Below are 15,269 nucleotides of genomic sequence, written 5' to 3' on the forward strand. Positions count from 1 at the left end.
GAGAGGGGATGTGTGTGGAAGACTCCTGGGCAGCCGCAGTGACTCTCCATAAAGAGGGGTAGCCAGCCTACTGTGGCTCCCAGGCCAGAAGGGAGCCAGGAGAGTAACTTCTCCATTGACATTCTCTTCTGCCTTCTAGTCTTCTGCTAGTGCTTCCCACTAGGGACTGAAACTAGAAGTCACAGAGCAAAGGAACCCATAGAGGCACCCCAAAGAAGCCAACCTCCAAGGGCACAGAGCAGGGAGGAGAGGGATGGGCAGTGGATGTGGAGGAGCAAACAGCATTCCCAGAACACAGAGAAAGCCCATGCAGAGGGGACAAGACAAGCAAGAGGACAGGATGGGAGGAAGGGCTTGGAGAATAAGGAGTCATCTGTATAACTGGGACCCAGACCATAAGCAGAATAGGGTCTGCTTTATCTCATGACAAACTCTAATATCAGGCTAAATCCTTCCTTCCTGCCTCTCTCCCTTTCTTCATCCCCTCCCCTCCCCTCCCCCCCACTCCTCTCCCCTCCCCTCCCTACCCTTTCCCTCTCCTCTCTACCCCTCTCCCCCTTCCCTTCCCTTCCCTTCCCTTCCCTTCCCTTCCCTTCCCTTCCCTTCCCTCCCCTCCCCTCCCCTCCCCTCCCCTCCCCTCCCCTCCCCTCCCCTCCCCTCCCCTCCCCTCCCCTTCCCTTCCTTTCCCTTCCTTCCCTCCCTCATTTTTTTTCTTCTTTTCCTCTCCCAGTAAATATTTGTTGAATGCTCCCTCTGTGCCAGCCCAGTCCCTGCCTTTGGACCTCACCATCTAGTGGAAAAGACAGACAAGAAAGCATGCCATTGTAATCATGGGTGTGAACGAAGGATCCCCAGTGTCAGCCAGGAAGAGCAGTCTGTGTGAGCAGTAAAAATTTTTCTATTAGACCAACCATTTAGAAAAAGACATTCCATTGAACTTGGCCATTCTCTACAGTAGTGGAGACGAGCCAGGGAGGCAGAACTTCATCTGCAGCCATTAGAGATGTCTTCTAACAAGTTAGAATGCACTTCACATGCCTTCTTATAGCTAAACTGGAAAACCTGGATACTAAGGGAAACCCCTAGTATCAGGAACCCCAGGGGCAATTGACACTTTGGGCTGCATGCACCCCACGGGGAGGGTATATTGCCACAAGCCTGCTGAGTTTCTATTTGGACCCTGTAAACTGCAAGCTATATAGCACAGTTAGGTGAACTTGACCTTTGTCTGTGAATATCGATTCATATGCAATAGGACAAATAGAAAAAGACTTCCCTTGCACACTGTTGGCTCATAGGGAAACATTTTTGTTGCCTCCCCCTTATTGTTATTTTTAATGGAACAAGGGCATTCCCCTGGGGCCATGTTATTTTTTTTGGATATGAGCTGACATTGCTAGAAATCTTTGGAATGGACTGTAGTAAGCCTTGAGGCAGGCTCTTCAACCCCTCTGCTGGCACTATAGTTCTCACTGTCTTCCCCCACCCCTTGTCAGAGACCATTAAATGATTTGCCCTCATATGTTGGGGTCTCTTACCTCTTTTCTGGGATGATCTCATGGAACATACACTTCCTTCTCCCAGGTTCTCCCCAAATCTGGAAAAGTTGCATGGAATCAGAGATTCTCTGAGCTAAAAGGAGCAGTGGTAAGGTTCAGCCTTCTCTTGCTATAGATGAGGAGGCCAAGCTCCCAAGTGGGGCCAGCACTGACCCAGGCCTCCCAGTGAAAGTGAGGCCAACCTGAGAGCAAGATCCAGGGTCTCATCTCTTTATCCCAGGGCATTTCCATCCTCCTACATTACTATGGTATCTTAGAAGCTGGGGATTCAAAACTTGGAAAAGTTCTCTTTAGCATGGTCATGTTCATACCCGTCATCCGTATTTTGCTAAGATGCTTTAATATCGAGGGCACTGCAGTAATGCCCTAGAGATCCAATGTGTAATCTGTGTCCTGAAGGTGCTTATATTCTGTGGTTTTATGACATTTTGTTACAGTCATTCAAGAGATGGCAAGAAGGTGGATGATTAATTTACCAGCGAACCACACAGACGATAAGGCTTGCATGAACTCTGAGAAAAGGCAGGATCCCTGTGGTTTGGAGAAGTTAGAAAAGGTTTTCTGGTAGAGGAGGTCTACAAACAGACCTCCAGAATTAACAGACTTTGTAATGACAGAAAAGAACAAAGAGATTGAGGTGGGAAGGTGATGGGAAGGTTTAAGGAAGAGGTGACTCTACTTGGAATTTCATGCAGTTCAATGTCATGATTTGTTCTTCCGGCCCTAGAGCTCTAAGAATCAGACTAATGTAGAATGAAAATAGCATTCCAGGGAAATAGATTCTAGCCCTGGCCCAGCAGTGTCTTAGCTATGCAATCTTGGGCAAGTCTCATAATCTCCTTGAGCCTCTGTTTCCACATCTATGGAAAGGGAATGATAATAATATCTGACCGCCTGGATCATGTGATTGCCTTGAGGGTCACATAAAATAATATCCAAGCAAGAGTTCTGGGAAGAGTTAACCAGCACGCAGATGAAAGAGGGCTTTGTTATTTGTTCAGTAACTTTGTTCTTTCTTTTCCAGTAATCGTGTAAGAGAAATTGCTTGGAATTTTATAATCAGAATATCAGCGTTTATTTAATGTGACTAATATTCATTAAAGCAATAACAGGAGTCAGGCCTGGTATGGTGGAAAAGTGATATGTGTTGGAGACTGACCAGGGTTTGTATCCTGGTTCCACTCTTCATTAACTGTCTGACCTTGGCTCGTTTCTCAATAAGAGTTGCTGGTTTCTCATCTGTGAAAATTGGGTGAGAACAGCACTCCAACAGGACATCAAGAAACTTACATGGAGTCATCTGTATGAAATGCCTGGTAGATTGTGTGGCACACAGTAGGTGCAAAAAATTCTCTCCCTTCTCACGTGCACACACAGACTCCTCTTCGCATTGTTTGATGGAGACTGACTTTCCACAGGCTCATAAAAAAAAGGCCTGGATGAAACTGCCGGACGCACATTGAGGGCATTTACACAGATTACTTTCATTCTTAAAATACTAATTTTTTTTTTTTTTAGTACTGGCCACAGAATTGGTATTTTTAAATAAAGACCATGTAACATACCAAACTTCTTGAGCTTGCACACTAATTTATTTTTGAAACAACCCAAATGTCTCACCATGTTAGAGGATATGTTTCCACATGGAATGACCCCAGGCATTGTTGGGATTGGTTACAATGGGTGATGTACCCCTTTGATTGAGGTTCCAAGAGTTTTTGACCATCTCCAGCACACATGCCTGCTTGGGTGTAGATGCAGGAACATGCACACACATTCAGGCCACGTGGACACATATGGTCCCATTCTCTCAGCTTTGGTCCAAGTTCTCTTCATGCTTTTCATCTAAGCAAAGTCTGCCTTTACTCACGTCCCATCTGTGACTCTGTGCACAGGTGAATTTGTTCTTTGAGAGCAGGAGAGAGGGGCAAATGGAGTGAAGAGAACTGCTTGTGACCCCTCCACAGGATGTTAAGAAGGAACTCAGGGGGCACCTGGGTGGCTCAGTTGGTTAAGAATCTGACTCTTGATTTTGGCTCAGGGCATGATCTCATGGTTAGTGTGTTTGAGCCCCATGTTAGGCTCTTTGCTGACAGAGCAGAGCCTGCTTGGAATTCTTTCTCTCTCCCTCTGTCTCTTCCCCTCCCCATGTTCCATCTCTCTCTCAAAATAAATAAACATTAAAAAATTTTTAAAAAGAAGAAGAAGGGGCTCAAAACAGGGACCAGTGAGTAGCTGTGTGGGGTCAGTATAGCCTCGCAAATAAATAAGAATATGAGTTTTGGAGACTGAGCATACTTGAAATCAAGCCACTTAACATCTCTGTGACCTTGAACAAGTCTCTAGCTTTTATCAAAGCCTCAGATACCTCCTCTGTAAAGTCGGTGATGAAAGTACCACAGTCTATGGCATTGAGTGGTTCAGAGGATTCAGTGACATGATATAGGGGTCAACCCTTACAACAGCACCCGCCACTTACTGAGCACTCAAAATAACAGTGGTGGTTGTTTGGGGGATTTTCCATCTCTGGAGAATCTTCTGACCTTCCTACACACATATTCCCTAATTCCCAGCCCCCTCTGGATCCTGAGTCTTTCCTTTGGGCTGGAGTGGGGGTCCAACACAAACTAATCCCACTCTTCTACCAAAGGCCCTTTTACTTTGGCTCCTGTAGGTTCCATATTTAATAGATTTTCTTTACTCCAAAAACCCTGCACATATTAAATGATAACGTATTCCTTGTCCCAGGCAGCACACCGCAGTAAGTTTAGGCATCTCCAGCATAAAGCAGAGGCACATCTGGGATTCCAGGATGGGACTCACTCTGTGGTTCTCGCACATGCTAGAGAAGGAGCTGGAAGTCAAGAGGGCTCCCCTAAGGTGCTCAGGACCTCACCGAGCCACATAAGACACAGCACTAGGTGTCGGCTGGCCCCCTGCTCTTACCACAGCAGGACCTCTGTCAAGTTTACAGGTGAAAGTTGGAGATGCTTCTGTGTCACCCCTTTTCCTAGATGTGTATTTCCATTTCCAGCTCCCTGGACAGACAGCAGCACTTGATAACCTCTTGAGGGCCCCAGTGGGAGGCAGCTGGGGTTTTTCCACCCTGGGTGTCCATCCACTGGTGACACTGACCACTCATGACAGCCTCTGCTTGGCCAGACGTCCTTCCACGGGGGGAAACAAAGTGGTGGGGGTGTGAGAGAGGGTGGAATGGACAGACACCAGGACATTTTGCTTTAGTGAAACGCATTTCCTTAATTGACCACAGCTCGGCTTGTACCTGCAAGCTCACAGCTGGCCGATTTTCCACCTTCCCGAAAGAGGACTTCCACACCCCCACTCTTGCTTTCTGGAAACACAAAACTAGTGTGTGTACAGCCGTGCCTTTTGCTCACAGTTTGTTTACCCAAGTCCAACAGGCTCCCGTTTTCCTGTTTTGTTTTGTTTTGTTTTGTTTTGTTTTGTTTTGTTATGTTTTGTTTTGTTTTTAGAGGCATGTTTTCTTGTGTCCTTTCCTCTGTGTCTGTCTTTCTCTCTCTCTTTCTTTCTTTCTTTCTTTCTTTCTTTCTTTCTTTCTTTCTTTCTCTTTTCCATGTGCTAAGTTGTTTTGGTGATCTGGTGGTGAAGGGCAGAGGGTAAGGAGAATATTGTCTCCATTTCAGGTGTCTGGTGTAGGTGATTCTAGCCCTTTTTGAGTTCAGACAGACAGCACACCTCTTAGCCTTGAGCCTGAATCCTGACTCCCAAACTATTTTTGTGGCCACGGGAGACAACAGTGAGTGTCTAGGATGTCACACAAGTATGGACTATCTCAGGATCTTACAGAGTGTGGAAGAGAGACACGAGAGAGAGAGAGGTCTTTCCCACAAGGGTTCATGGTAGAAAAACACAGTTTGCCCTGTGGGTTGGCAAAACGGGAGGAAGGAAGTGACGAGATATTTCCAGTAACTTCTTTGCCAGCATAGAGTAAGTCACTTCTTTTATTTTACATTTTTCTTCTGTAAAATGGGAGGATTTGGGTAGGATTTTTCTAAGATCTTTTCCTTTCATACATTTTCAAATCAGACGTTGTAATCCAATTCCGAGGCCTGTGGGGACTGGAGCTGTACTATAATTCAGGAGCTTGGTATCAGGAAGGTATGAGCAAGGCCATGAGTTGACACTGGGGACAGTCCCTGCCTTCAAAGTATTTACTGGCCCCTCTGACCAATTGAGTCCAACGTGTTCAGCATAGCAATGAAGGAAGTTTTCCTCTTTGACAAGTTAAAAGAACGTGACTCCCATTATCCAGATCCCTGTGACAGCCTGATGGTGGCACCCTACCTAGGGCAGTCTGCATGTCTGCCATTTTATTTTCCCTTAGGCCCTGAATGTGGCATCCTCTTTCCAAAAATCCATTTGAATTTAATTCTACTTTTGATAGCCTGACATACAATGTCATGGTCTTCATTATTTCACATACTTAAAATTTTTGATTTTCACATGACCCTCTGACCCTTTGAGAGACCCACATTTGGGGATGCTACTAGACTTGTTCAAGCCATCCAGAGAGATCTACATCTACTGTAATGACTGTGTAGTTGTGTCTTTAGATGATTCTGCTATTTGCTATTAGGAGATTTGTATGGGGCTGCAGTTCAAACTAAAATCTAGAAGTTGCCATATTGACACGTGTCAGTGATGATATTGTAATTCTTGCTCTAGCCTTCCCAAACATCATATCGTTCAGTCAGTCGTCACATAAGTTATATGGCTTACGAGACTCCACATTAGAGCCAAACTACATAGTCTACTGAACTATCACCTGTATCCAGAACATGGTGGCTGCCCCAACTTATGAAAAAGAGGTGATTTTGCTTTATTTAATTGTGCGTCAAGTGGAAGACAGACCACAGGGCTTCTGGGGAGCTGTGTGTATTCTGCTTAATGTGGTCAGTTCTATTATTTATCAGTTGTGGTTTTGATCCTCCAAGAAGAAAGGGAGGTTGCAGGAAGAGCTAGCGTGTGGGCCCTAGAACTGCACACTTGTGTTGTGAAACCAGTAGTTTGACGTGGTACTTTTGAACACACCATCACACATCAATTGTTATTTCTCCTTACTTTTCAGGGTATATTCTTCATGCTTATTGGCTTTCCGAAAATAAGTAAACTCTGAGAATATGGGACTATCAAAGCAGAAATTCAGAACCCCAAGGAAAGATCTCAGTGAAGTAACTGTTCCTTTAACAATGTGTGTGTGTGTGTGTGTGTGTGTGTGTGTGTGTGTGTGTGTGTGTGCTCACGCGCACGCGCACATGCATGTGTGTGTGCCTGTGATGTGCAAGGCACAGTGCTAGGTGCTGGAGGTATAGCAATGATAATTTCACAAGATAGGTGTGATTCTTCCCTCATGGAATTTCCTGCAGGTAGGTATGTAGCTAGTTGGATAAATGCTTTAAAGAGGAGTCCGAGGTCTGGGGGTGCTCAGAGGATGGATACTTGACTCATCAGGGGTCAGAGACCCTTCTAGGCTGAGTCCTGAAGAATGAGTCATGCTAGCCAAGGGAGTGTAGCTGAGCTTGCCAGGATCCAGGCGTCCTGACTCGTTGTCTTCTGCCCCAGCAGTCTCTAAAAGCCATTTTATAAAAAGGCTAGTGAGAGGAAAAAAAAAAAAAGGAGCTGAGTAGATCCTGGTGGAAAGGTATTCATTTTTCGGCACACCTGGGTCGCTCAGTCGGTCGAGCGACCGACTCTTGATTTTGGCTCAGGTCATGATCTCATGGTTCTTGAGATCAAGCCCCTCTTTGGGCTCTGCACTGGTGTCATGGAGCCTGCTTGGGATTCTCTCTCCCTCTCTCTCTCTGCCCCTCCCCTGCTCATGCTCTCTCTCTCTCTTTGTCTCAAAATAAACAAAAATAAAAAAAAACATTATATATATATACACATACATACATACATACATACATACATATATATATACACACACACATACATACATACCCAGTGATGTCTTATCCACCTTCAGCTTGGAAATTGTCATTGCTCTTTGCTTCTCTCCTGTTCGGTACCCTCTCTATGCTAATACATATCATAAGAGAAGGTAAGACACTAATGATGAGGGATGTGGTCTGCAGTATCCAACACATGACCAGTCAGAGCTCACCTCCCACACCTGTGACCAGGTGGAGAGACCTTGGAAAAACGGCATCACCTCACCGAGTCTTGGTTTCTTCCCCCTATAAACTGGGGATACTCATACTTGTATAGCACATTGGGTTTTATTGTAAGGCTTCAAAGAGATAATTTTGAAAAATGCTTCAACAGTGCCAGTGAGTAGTAAACTCCCCCAAATGGTAGGTCGTATTAGTATCATCACATTATGTTGTGATCATCTGATTATTTGTCTCACTTCCTTCATAAAACTGCTAACTCTTTCATAGTGAAAAATGTTTCTCTTTCATATTTGTATGCCGAGTTTCTAGCTTAAGGCATGGTTATAATAGAATCTCTGTAAGTATTAGTGAACAAAAGAGGAACAGAAGGAATGAATGATTTGCAGAGAGGAGGGAAAAAAGGAAAATGAAGGCAGGCAGGGAGGGAAGGGGAGGAAGTTATGAAAGAATGATCGATTTTTCAATTGCTCTTTGATTGGTGCTGTTACATTTTTCTTAGATTGTGTGTCAGGCTTCTTTACAAGAGCTATTATTTTGGAAACCAATCATTCAGGATTCCGAGAATTTAATAAACTCTCCAAGCACTTTTTTTTTTTTCCCTGTGCCTCCTCTTACAGACAAGAGAGGCAGATTTAGACATTTCTGACAATAAAACTAAGCAAGAGAATAAAGTCCAGATCGTTAGGACCCTTGGGATCAAAACATAGAATCCAGGTTTCAGAACTGGCCACAGCTTGGAGAACGCTTGTTAATTGCAACAAGGCTATGGATGCAATAAACATTCTGAGGTTTATCTTGCTTTAATGACTTGTCTTGAGTGGCTTTGATCTTTATATTTGATAATCATTTTCAAATGGTCTAGTGTGTTCTGAAATTGGAGTAGTGGTTCAGGGACTTGAGATCCTCCTCGGGAATGACAGGCTACAATCAGCATTTGCAAATAGGCAGTGCTATAGGACTTGCTTTGTTAGTTGTAGAAACAGGTCAACCACCTGTGGAGGAGACAAACACCCTGGTCCAGTGATGAGAGCAGGTTCTCTGATGAGAAAAATACTGTGAACATTCAGAGCTAAGGCCAGTTTCCTACAGCTGCATGAGCAAGCTAAAAAGAGAGTCGTGTCTCTTGGGCACCTCTCATGAGGCAGACATAGTTCTAGGCACTTTCTCATGTGTTACCTCCTTGAATTTTTATACTCCTGTCTAGCTTGAATTTTATAATCCCCATTTTACAGGTGAGGAAATTGAGGTTCAGAGAGATCAAGTCACTTCATTAAGGTCACAGGGACACTTCTTGGCAGAAGAGGTAAGATGTGAACCCTAGAATGTCTCTCTCTCTCTCTCTCTCTCAAGATGAGGCTTTTCCCCCCCAAAAAAGTTGTAAAGCCAGTGATTACAACAATGAAGTATTTCTTGGTGTGGTAATGCCAGAAGAAAATCGTGAATGCAACAATGTGTATCATGAACTTTGGTGTACTTGTACCCCATTTTCACATCGTTGAATGAAAAATAGACCTCAGTCCAGAACAGTTCTGTCTAGAACTGTATTTAAGAATATTTAATTATGAAAGTAAGTAGCAGTGATTCTCACTACATAAGACAGTCCTTCCTATAAACTATAAGTAGAATAAGGTTCTGAGGCACTCCATTTAAATGTTATGTTGTCATATTTAAAAATTCCTTTAAAAAGAGATGTGCTTGTTTCTATGGTACTCTCCTGCCTTTTCCTTCAACCTGAAAAAACTGTCACCAGCCTCTAGCTTACAGGGGGCATACTCACAGCCAGGTGCATCTCAGACAAATCCTCCCGAAGCTGAGGGCATCAGCAGTTGGCCAGTACCACTCCCATGACCTGGCTACACCTATCAGGAGCCCAGGGAACAGAATGGGGGCAGGACACTTCTCAAAAATCTCCTCACCTAGCACTTCGACAGTGGGGAAGTCAGTTGGCTTTAAGTGGGAAGAGAAACAAACCCTGGTCAGTCTCGATCTGGGCTCACTGTGAGAGGTACCTTTGACCAACCATCTTTAGAACGGGAGAGCCAGTGTATTCTGTTTCTAGAGCTGGAAAAACCCAAGCTTTCCATAATTTCACTGAAGGGATCTGTTGTTGTTGTTCTGCATTTTGAATATACTTCCCTTTTGCTTCCCTTTCAGTAAAACAGGCCCTGACAACCCTCTCGTTGAGATTATTACAGAGTTGTACCATCTCAGGCCAGTGCATTTAGGAAATATGTTATTGGCACTCACCAGCGAGTGAGATGCATAAAGAAAATATTCTAATGACAGTTGAGTTGAGAGAGCTTTGATCTCCCTCCAGAATTGCTCTCATGGCTTTGAAATGCAGTTCTGGCAGAGGGGTAAAGTCTGGGCGCCTTGGCACTCTGAGCTGGGCCCCCCCTGAAACTGACATTCCAGGGGACCCACAACCTCTAGAGCAGGATCCAGGGGTATGGGCTGTGCAGGAAGCAAAGAGACACTAAGTCACCTCTCTAGAGAGGCAGCTTGGGGTGAGGGTCTGAGTTAGGAAGGGCTTTCCAATTTAGCCCAACACTTCCCAAACTCTGTTGGTTGTGATGCTAATTTGATTGTTGGCCGAGGTAGAGGTTAGGGTGGGGAAAAAGGATTATGGTCACACATGTTCCGTAACACTCATACACTATCTGCTCTGCTCCCATTTTGTGTATTAAAGGCTCTGATAATTCTTGCCATTAAAAAAACATACGTGTTGGACATTGTTTAACACAGCATGTCCTAAACCCATTTGAATCAAAAAACTTCCTTTAAATATGCATCTGCTTCTTGCAGATTTAGCCCTCTTCCAGCTGTGATTTGGAAAACACCGATCGAATTCATAACCTCACCCAACAGATAGGGATTCTGAGCTGCAGACCAGGTAGCAGAGTGTAATGAGAGAGGCCAGAAACTCAAGCAATACAGGTTGTGTCTAGGGGTGCTCAGCTGAGGGGGAGCCCAGGGCTGCAGCCCCTCCCACGCTTGACTCTCTAAGCCACACACCCTCACAGGGAACTGTGTCCACCTGAATGAAGAGGTGATGCTACTAATTTGTGAACATGTGCTGCTACTCATAGGCTAGTGAACAGAAGTTTATTGTCAGGGCCTTCTGTGTCCCTTCTTCAATACCTCAGGCAAATCACTGCACTTCCCTGAGCCTGGACTTCCTCGTCTTGTGTTGAAATTCTGCAGTTAAGAGAGTGGTGCTCAATCACTGCTAATCCATGATTATCTGTCTCTCTCTCTTGCTCACTTGCTTGCTCATTCACTCATTCAAGTTTTAGGGAGCACAGAGAATTATAAAGACTTGGCCCCCACCTGCTTGAATCTCATAGTCTGATGGAGAAGACAGGTGCTCACAGAGAAGGTAACATAAAGCGGGTGACAAGTACTAGAACCAGAAGGGGGAGGCTGTCAGGAGGGAGAAGTCATTTTGTAGCTAGAGGTGATCATTTTGGTGCTGCTCATAATTAACATGGTAAGAACAATAATGTAATGAACATAGACTATGCTAATTAACGAGTGCCAGCTACATGTCAGGCACTGAGTGAGGCACTTTCTCTGTGTGACCTCTAGACCCACCACCCCAGCCCGAGAGGTGGCTGTCATCATCCCATTTTACAGGTGATGGTGATCAGGAGTGGATGTACGCTGGACCTTGCAGGAAGATTTTAAATGTCAGAGATTAAGGAAGAAAGGTTTTGAGGTAGAGGAGGAAAACGAATGGACACGCATAGGAGTGGGCATAGCTGGGGAAACCCAGCAGTTCTAGGAGCGGGGAGACTATGAGAACTTGAGGTTGAGGTTGCTGAAAGAAGAAGAAGGTTGGATGGTGGGGATGAGACTCTGGAAGCCGAGACTTGGGGAACCATCCAGAGGCAGACTGTCAGTTTAGGTTTTTTTTGTTGTTGTTGTTGTTGCCAGGAGGAGAAAATAGGAGACCAGGACCTAGAGGGGGGGTGTTTGCCCAGGCTGTGCTGAGCTCTCCCATTTAAACCTGTTGGTATGCTCAATGACATGCAGAGAGGTGAAGCAACTTGCCCATGGCCGTAGGTCTGTCCATCTAACCCTGAGTAGTACTGGCATGTAAATTAATAAACACACCAAGATTTGGATTTATATGGATTTTTTATGGATCATGGGCAATGATTTTTTTTTAATGCATTTGACCAATTTGCAAGGTAGACATAGGGCCAAGCGTTCCACAGTTGCAAAACAGAAAGCCAAGTGGCCCTGCACAAGTCCTTTTCCTTCCCCTCTTCACCCAACTCCCCAGAGTCTAATGGCCCCTCTCCATTTGACCTGCTCTGCTTTTCCCTCCATTCCCTGACAGGAGGGATTAGACATTCTCTTAAAGAGGTAGGGGAAGAGAAGGAAATACCCACATGGACTCCTATCCCCTGAGATTTTCCCTTGATGATCCAGCTTGGCTCTGCATTTGTGGGAATACCTCAGCCAGCAGGAGGAAGGCTCTTAGCCACAGAGCTGTTTTCCTTTGGGTGGATCCCCCCAAAAGAGATGGAGAGGAGAGAGGCTGGGGCCGGGGAGCCAAGGCCCTGGATGGCTGCCATAGAGTCTTCCTCTTGGGGGAAATGGAGGCTCCTCAAAATGTGAAAAAAAAAAAAAACACACCTCATGTACAAGCAAGGGAGAGGCTCCAACATCCCACATCTCTGCCTTGGGCCAGGACTAATACCACCCCCAGAAAAGATAGGCTTCTGTAATTACAACTGAATAAACAACCAATTAAAATGTCTCCCCTGCCCCACCTTACCCCATCTCTTCCCCTCTTGAAGCCTTCCCAGCCCAGAACAGCAGGGCAAAGAGGTGACTTTGTCTAATAACATCTGTGTCCTCTGCCTGAGAGAATGCTTGATGGAAATGGACAAATCAATTAGAAAATAATAAATAATGTGGAATGGGCTGATCCAAGAAAATCTCGGCTTCTCTTTTGTTTTCACTCGCCCACACATTGTTTCCCTTTTCACCGTGGCCCCGAGTGAGCCTGGAAATGAGGGTGAGCTCGTGGGAAGAATTGGACACTTTGAGATTTGTGCTTGGCTTCGTCACTATTTATGTGATCTCTGAACCCCTGTCCCTTCATCTCTAAGATGGGGGTAGATAATAGAAATAGCTAAACATTTATTGAGGTTTTCTACATGCCAGGTATTTTTCTAAGTCTTTTACGCTTTTCCTTTATGACAGCCTCAAATCCTCTGAGCAACTCAACGAAGGTAGGTGTTTTGTGTATACAGAAGCTGGGGCAAAAAATAATGAAGTAAATTGCCCAGCGTGATCCAAACATCAGATACATCAGTGGAAGAGCTGGATTCAAACCCAGGACTCTGGCTTGAGAACAAGTCATCATACCCACTGGGCTGCATGGCTTTGAATACTGCAGACATGGAATAGAAGGTGTTGTCTAGCATAGGGGCTGGTGGACAGCAAGTGCTTAATAAATGTTGGTTTTCTCTTTCCTCTTTCTTTCTCTGGTCACAGAATAGACTGACTGAAACTCCTTAGAAGGCTTCCAGTCTAAGAAGGTGAAGGTAGGATTTTCAGGTTGAGGAGGCATGGCAGCAATATTTCAGGTCAATATCTAAGCATATGGCTATCCTGGAGACTGGTCAAATCAACCCAGACATACCTATGACCTCTCCTGCTCCTGTCTGTATCGCCAACTTATGTTCACCTTATTTTGAAAAGCCAGAAAAAATTATGGTCACATGATCACTGGGCTCTTGGTGATGTGGGGGACCAGAGGGCTCTCTAGGTCTCAGATATGTCTGTTCTCATTGGAGTAGAGGAATGGGTTTGTGACCCATAGGAATGCTCTGTGAAGCACTAAGATAGCTGCTGCTAATCCAGTGTATTAGCAAAGAAATAGGCCTTCTAGGAAGGAAACTGGGGCCTAAGTATTTTAGCTTTTTTCTTTCCCAGTGTAAATTGAACCCCATCAACATCAACTGAGTGCTGACCCGTGGCAAGCCCCATGCTGAGAACGGGGTAAACAAAAATGGATAAGGCATGTTCCCCACCCCAGGGAGCCACAGATGGTGGTGGATATAGACAGGTGGAGTGATGATTTGGAATAGTGTGAATGTGTGGATGAGTGCAGAGATGGCAAAGGAGGAGGTGTGATGGGAATCAAAGAAGACTTCCTTGAGGAGGGGCACCAGAATGGGCTTTGGATGTGTTTATCAGGGGACGAGATGGGGAACCGAGTCCCTGACAGAAAGAACAAACAAGTGAAGACATCATGGATGATGCGTCATGGTGGGCGCCCCCAACCCACACTGGGAAATTCGAAAGAGGGAGCAGAGAGAGCTGAGGCTATAGAAGGAGGCAGTATCTTGGAGGCTGTGCTGGGGATCTTGGGCTTACTCTTGCACATACAGGAGGCTCTTCTATGACTCCAGGAGGGGAAAAGAGAGGGAACTGTCATAAAAGTATTCTACCAGCCAGGATTTGGGCCAACCTGTCAAGGACAGATAGCATTATGAAAAAGGTAAACACTTTCAACTCGCTGTGCAACCTTAGCAAGCTCTGAAGGTTCTTTATGTCTCTTTTCCCTCCTCTGGAATATGGGCATAATGATACTACCTACCTCAGTCTTATTAAGAAGATGAAAGGAGATAATCCATGTAAAGTCTGACCACCTAGAAGAGCCCATCAAACACTAAATATCATTATTCATAGACTTTATCTCACCTCCTACATCAAGCTGCCTGCTTGTTTATGTATATTTTTATTCAGTGATTCATTGGTTCATTTCCAGCCTTACTCAAGAAATGATTATCAGCTGCTCATAAGGATACATGACAGCAGACATAAAATGGGGGCTGAAAGACTCAGGAGAAAGCAGCAAGATGCCTCTGTTGATTTAGAAAATGATCCATTGAGTAATGTGCCTGTGACTGATGGAAAGCATTAGTGTCTCTGTGGTGATAGGAGAGCCAGACTCTATGAATGAGGAGTTCTTATTTATTGAGCACCTAGGATATGCCAGCCTCTTTTCAAAGACCACCTCTTCTGCTCGCCAACATGTGTTCATTGTATGTATTAAAGAGCTAATGATGATAATGGGGAGTTAGTTCACTTTCCTGATATGCCAGTCTACAACGGCAGCCATTCCAAATGCAATATCCCTAAGTCCATCTTACAGACTAACAACTAAAGGCATACAGAATGTAGAATCATCTGGTGGGGGGAGGGGGCGGGCAGCATGATGCCCAGTGACAAGAGCATAAGTTTCCAGGGTAGACAGAATTGGCCTTGAAACCCATTTCTGTAACTTTGGGCAACCTGTGTAATCACATTTGGACCATGTGTTCCTTATCTTGAAAAGGAAGCAATAACACCTCTTTGCAAGGTTGGTGTGCAGATAAAAGCAGGCCTCCTAGTATAGTCCGTGTTTGCCAAATAAATGGTTTGACGTTCATAGTGAATGAGTGAAATAGAAAAGAAGCCAAGACTAGAATACATGTTGCCTTTTCCATGGTCTATGTCTTTGATTTACATCCACATTTATGTGGCCCTGTCA

At 44.9% G+C, this 15,269-nt stretch overlaps 1 protein-coding gene across 1 annotated transcript in view; it reads left to right on the top strand.

Moving 5' to 3' along the window:
* The window catches only part of PAPPA (pappalysin 1), a 244,271-nt gene that overhangs the window by 38,734 nt on the left and 190,268 nt on the right, over positions 1 to 15,269 (top strand). The window lies entirely within an intron of this gene.

Source organism: Puma concolor, chromosome D4, assembly GCF_028749965.1.
Source record: "Puma concolor isolate L17-30 chromosome D4, mPumCon1.1.hap2, whole genome shotgun sequence".
Lineage (NCBI taxonomy): Eukaryota > Metazoa > Chordata > Mammalia > Carnivora > Felidae > Puma > Puma concolor.